The 6,420-nt window shown below is 34.2% G+C and overlaps 1 pseudogene; it reads left to right on the top strand.

The window, feature by feature from the left end:
• The first annotated feature begins 5,029 nt into the window (after nt 1–5,029).
• On the top strand, nt 5,030–5,470 carry LOC149144337 (glycosyltransferase family 92 protein RCOM_0530710 pseudogene; annotated as a pseudogene).
• Nucleotides 5,471–6,420: the final 950 nt, after the last annotated feature.

Genomic DNA, 6,420 nt, shown 5'->3' with positions numbered 1-6,420 from the left:
CACCAACATTTAGCTCTGATCTTGTGGAGAGATAGACCTATTAGTCAAGGCCTTGCTATGTGATAATGTTGGTTGATATGATGCTATGAAGATGGGTTACCAATCCGACTCTTCTTATAAGAATTCTTCAGATTGAGAATGTCCAAGTACCTTGTATGCATTATGAATACCTCCCTAGTTAAGAGGGAGTGTTGAAAAGTGTAACTAGGTTTAGTCTTCATAATGACATATGTAATTATTATTTTATGCAAAGAAGAAATAAAATTATTTGTAATGCTTGAATCATGGGTTTCATGATAAATGGATTTTATTTTAGTTAAGGCTCCCATTGTGAGCCTTTAGGGTTGGCAATCAAGTCATGGAGTCTAGGGAGTCATTGTCATGTATTAAAGACATGTTACACAATGTCAAAAGTAATTTTGATAACCCTCCAAAGACCTTGTGACAAGATATTCTTCATGTCGGCCTAAATATATTTCTAGAAATGCATGTCGGCCTTGTCACTAGGAGAAGTGAGCTTATTTGATGGGAAAATGGCCATATATAGGCATCTTGGCCTTCATTTGGAGACAAGAATTTGGTCAAGAAAATCTGAAGCAAGAAGAGGTGCAAAAAATCAAGGAAGATAGCCTCATAACCAACAAGAAGTAGGGGAAGAAAGAAGTTTTTGGGCACTATTTTTAGTGCTCAATATCCTTACACGTGTGGTAGAAACTAAAGTTTCTGCAGCAATCATGTCATTCCTAAAGAAATTCATCTAAAGGGTTTCCATTCGAGCTCCTTTTCTAGCTGAGATCACCTAAGGAATTCTTCATGATAAGTAAAGAAGGAAAGGGTCTCCACTATATCTCAATCAATCTTAGACATGGGAACTGTAGTAGTATAGTCCTAACAAGAATTGTAGAACTATGGTAGGTGGAGGAAAAGTTAGAGTGGCCAAAGTTAGCAATGCTAGAAATCAGTTTGACCAAGTGTTGTCATGGGCAAGAAGAAGCAACATTGAAAGGAAGGATATTGTGACTTTGTATTGGAGAGGCAAATAGGTCAAGGGTCTTGGTCTTGGTATTCGTCAATTGAAGTCTCTATAAGAAGAATAATTCATTTGGTTTTTCCTCTCAAGTTAGAGAGGTTTTGGCCCTAGATGATCGCCTACATTTTGTGTCTCTTGTATCTTTATTGTTTATGCATTGGTAACTGTTTGATGAAGAAGAACACTATACTAATCTAAGTAAAGAGAAATATCCTAATATAAAGAAGTAAAAATCATTCACAAGCAGTTATCATTTCAAGAGAAATCACCTAATTACTCTGCCCTATATTTCTTAACACCTCCAACCGTCAAACACTTTAGAATCTTTGGAAGCAAATGATTCATAAAAAATAAATTATGATAATCTTGGAAAGTTTGAATCCAGATCTGATGAAGGAATTCGCCTTGGATACTCTTCCAAAAGGAAAGGATATCAATGTTACAATAAAATGCTCCAAATTATTATTGAAAGTATAGATGTTGTGATTAATGAAGCATCCACACATACCAAAAGGGAAGAAAAAATAGATGAAAAACATCTCCCTACTCAAATCCAAGAAGTTGTAGGAGAATAAGAAAGAGAAGTATCAAAAGAAGGAAATGAAAGTACAGGTATGTCAAAAAATACTTCATCAAGGTATGGTCAGAAAAATCATCTTGAACCTCAAATTCTAGGTGAAAAGGTAGCATGAATACAAACTAAAATGTCCCTTATGAAACCTTCATTTTTCTTTAGGAATACCAAAATGGATGTCTTCCTAGTTGAAGGAAGGGTGTCCATACTCTTTTATGCCATGAAATCCCAAGGCTCTATATACATGAACCCTTTGATTGTTTCCACTTGTTCCTCCCATTTGATAAATGCTATGTCAAATTTGTTGGGACACTAAATAAGATAGTAGTAGAACAAAAGGCCTACCTAACTAGGTCCATGTCGCCTTGAATATTTGACATAGATAGATGCCTTATTGAGGGCTAGGTTTAAATAGGGAATCATATTTCTTAAATGATTGGGGATTTTTCCTCATAAATCATGAGAGACCAACATGCTTGTAGAGAATGGATCCTAACAACCAATTATCAGGGCTAGGTTGAAATAAGCATATCCTATAGGAATCATGTTTCTTAAATAATTGGGAAGTTGTCCTCATAAATCATGGAAGACCAATAATGATTACAGAGAATGGATCCTAAAAACCTCTTGATAATTGGTCATATCATAATTCTATTTTTATCTGATACTAACTGATTCACATGGATATAGAACTAGTCTTTGATAATTGGTCAGAATTATGGATCAAAGAGGGTATTTGTTTCTTGCAACTAGTTTTGAATTTGCCTCAACCCTCACATAAATTTCCATGGCCTTTTTCCACCGCACATGATTCAGGATGACTAAAGAGAAGGATCAAAGTCGGATATCCCCAACATAAGGGTTTAGGCTCCATAAAGAATTATCTTGTAAGACATAGTTGATTTGATACAATTCACATAACAAATTATGATCAATAGGATCAGATGAAAAAAATATATTGAGTCTTTGTGCTAGTTGATTTCACTTTCTTTCTCTAGTGCTAACTACTAAATTCTATGTGTAGTCCAATTTTCATGTAGAAAAATAGGATATACCAAATATGGGTTTCAACAACTCAATGCCTCTAACATTATCTCACATACTTGATGCCTTTGATTCTGCATCTATGCAAATTGATCCAAGTGTATTCTTCTTTTTTTCCTTCCACCTTTCCTCTTGAACTAGATACATAGGAAACCAATTCTCTTTTACCTTCTCAACCACCTAATGATGGATTTATCTATTTATAATGTTAAGGTCGAATAATACATCTTTGTTCCTCCACCTTCTAATATTAGGTGTAAGCTAAATAAAGGCATAATTGTTCACCATGATGTCCCCCAAGATGGAGTTAATTATTTGATGAACCAATTTCATGAGTTCTCGTAAGTATGTCTCTACTCTATTTACAATTGACTCTTCATGAATCATAGCATGCAACAAAACATCCTTAGCATTATTAATCAAAACCTCAGACTTTATTTTCTATAATTTTTTCTTAAGTTTTTATTTTATATCTTCAACTTATGGTTTGATTTTAGCAACGATCAATAGCTAGGGCTATAAAAGTGAATTGAATTATAAGTTGGTCAAGGTTTCATCTAACATCTTTCTTTCTTATTTCTTCTCTTTTTTCTCAGTCCAATACGTTATGATTGTGGGGTGAAATCTAAAGTTCAAAAATCTCTGTTCATGTCAACATGAGACTAACTCTACTACATAGGAGACAATGGCCTTGGAGTTGATATTTAAGGATTTCCCTTGGTAAATCTCAATAGGTAAGATATAGATTTAAAATATAGTATCTAAAAGAATCATTGAATCAAACTATTGTGCCACGTTGCCTAATGAGTAAGTTTCCTAAGGATATTTTTCCAAAATATGCCCAAGGCATATATAAACTAGGTGTAGAGCCATGTGAGGGTGTGCAATGAAAATACAAATAAGAACATCTTAAATATCTTCCTTAAAAGTTGAAGACTATTTCAAGGTTAGGATAGGTCACGGATAGGTTAGATAGTCTTTTCATCATTATCCTCAATACAAGGAGGATTTTTGAATTAGAAAATGGCTTAATAGGGGGTAAAGAGTAATATTTGTAATGAAGTCACCATGGATATATGCATTGACAATGACCAACTAAGGCCCTCTAGAATCAATAGGTATCCTCCTAGGTTAACCTTTGGCTATAAAAACATGAATTTAGCTAGGTATTCCCATGAATCCATAAAAATGACTATCTTCTAGAAATCCCTATAGTTCAAGTATATATTTGTCAACTATTTGAAGAATTCTGGGGGTTTATTGTAGACCAAATAACTCGTTTCCTTCCATCATTTCCTTAGTCATAGCATTGATAGTTTCCCAAAAATAAATTAGTGTTGGAGATGCAATTATTATTGATATCAACCTTAATAATTACACTTCCTAAATCCAGATATTTGATCTATGAAAATATTTCCTAACATCGAATTATCTAACTTCCTAATCATGTGGATATTGTGAAAATCATTCCTCTTTCTTCATATATTTATAAAGTAGAGCTCTTTGGACAACCTTAACCTAGAGACATTCTTAATGACTTAATATAAAGGAATTTTAATACTCACATGTCTCGATTACACAAAAAAAAATCAAACTCTATTTGTGCGGGGCATTTGTCTACACTAAATCTTTTTAGATATGGAAAATCTATAATTAACCCCTCTGAGTATTGTTGACTAAGATTTGAGATATGACTTGTGTTCTAGAAGAAGAGTTAATAACTTGATCATCCAATTATATGCGACTAACATCATCATCCTATTTTTGGACCATGGAAGAAGTTTATTCATTAATCACTTTTCTTCGATGCAAATGAATATCATTACAATGGGAAAGAGAAATGAAATAAGTTGGAAATGGAACTAGGTGGTTTTGACTACTTTATTATTTGAGTTAGGTATGGGTTTGGAAAGTATTTGAAGTGGTTTTTGAGGAAGTTGATTAGATGGTAAATGTAGATGATATGAATGCTACAGCACCATGGTATTTAATGGAGTGAAATTTCTGGAGGAGTTTATCCCTCACACTGGGGAGTGGAAAAAATATCATCTACGAAAACAATAGCGACGACAATTTGGAAGAAATAATAAAATATATGGCAGACAACGCTATAACGTGTGGCCCATCCATGGCCTTGGAATAAGCCACAGGAAGCCGGATTTGCGCACTGTGCTTTGCAGGCCAGAGATAGCTGCCTTTGAGTTATGTTCACAGACATCGATGAATTTGTTTTCTCTCTTCGATGGTTAAAGCAATTATGGCCCAATTCTACTTCTAATGCTCTCGGACTCTTGATTATGTATAAAACATCCCAAATGATCAATTCCCACTCTTCAGCATCCGGTGGTCCAGTAATAGGGAAGTGGTCCAGTAATAGGGAAATGTCTATAAATTGCAGGAACTTTTGCCCCTCCTATCTGAAAAGCCATCCTCCCCAAGGGGTGACTCAAGGCTATAATTGCATGCAAAAATTTGAGCAGCCCCAGAAGTCCATAGTCCTCCTAGACACGCTCTCTCCTTCGTTACTGAATGTAATACACCACTTTGAGCTGAAGCCTGGTTACGAGACCATTCGCCTAGCATCCTCAGAGGTTGTAATAAATCATTATAAATATCAGGCGTGGAGCGAATTCAAGGCCAAGTTCAGGAGAAGAGTCTCGGCTTACGTAGCGGAGTGGCAAGAATCGAAGAACCCTTCGTCTAAGGACAGGGTTCCCGGTCTCGGTAATGAGGCCATTGAGCCTCCTATGGGAAAAGAAGTTCTGCCAACTGAACGACGGGACCAATTTCAGTCGTGCTGTCGTAACTTTAGCCAAACTTAAAGAAAGTTTGTATCTCCAAAGATAAGATTTCATCGATCCAAAGTTAAAATGAATTTACATTAATAATAATAATAATAATAATTATTATTATTATTATTATTATTATTATTATTATTAATTTTTTAAATGTAATTTGATTAAGTGAAAATGCTTATATAACATAAAACATGACATTACAACATTTTTTTTTATTGGATTGGAATGTATATTAAGATAAATATTTTTTATTAAATCATATTGAATTTGTATTCTCTTCTCAGCAATTAAACAATTTTCCCAATTTCACTGTAAATGTTGATTTTAAAATCTAATCTTTGAGTGAAAACAAAATGAAATTAATAGTCCAATAATAAGCTAAATGTTATAATAAACTTCAGTCTATCTAAAAACCAATCATGCCTAAGGTGTGGCTCAAGGTTATACATGTAAGGAAAATTTGGAATAGTCGAGAGATCCATTGTTCCTCGACACGCTCTCTTCTCTGCTATTGAATGTAGTATACCAATTTTTTGTATATTTGCCTAATGGTTAAGAGTATGTGTTTCATCCTAAGAGGTCATATGTTTAAAACCAGAGGGGGTAGAGTATGTATGCCTTAGTAGACTTAGCAGTCAAATCACCACATCACAAACAAGGGTGTCTTATACACCAATTTGGTGTCTGGCTTGATGGTCACCTTAAAATTTAATAATAATAACAATAATTAAAAGTAATAAACCAATTTGAGCTCAAACCTAGATAGAGGAGAATCCAATGTGGAGTGAGTTGAAGGAAAAAAAAAATAGGAAAAAAGTTAGAAATTGAACAACCCTTTCTCTTTAGAATTAGGTGGTTGAACCTCCTAGATGTAGGAATTGAAGAACCATTGAGGCGGTTGAACCTCTTATATGGGATAACATTTTTGTCCTATGTAAATGATACTAAGCTAAGACACTTAATCACCAAGTTCA

The sequence above is a fragment of the Pinus tabuliformis genome, chromosome X (assembly GCF_031772625.1).
Source record: "Pinus tabuliformis cultivar Carrire ecotype Pingquan chromosome X, CPIR1, whole genome shotgun sequence".
NCBI lineage: Eukaryota > Viridiplantae > Streptophyta > Pinopsida > Pinales > Pinaceae > Pinus > Pinus tabuliformis.
Note: the sequence above shows the minus strand (reverse complement) of the source record. Positions and strands in the feature narration are given on the sequence as shown.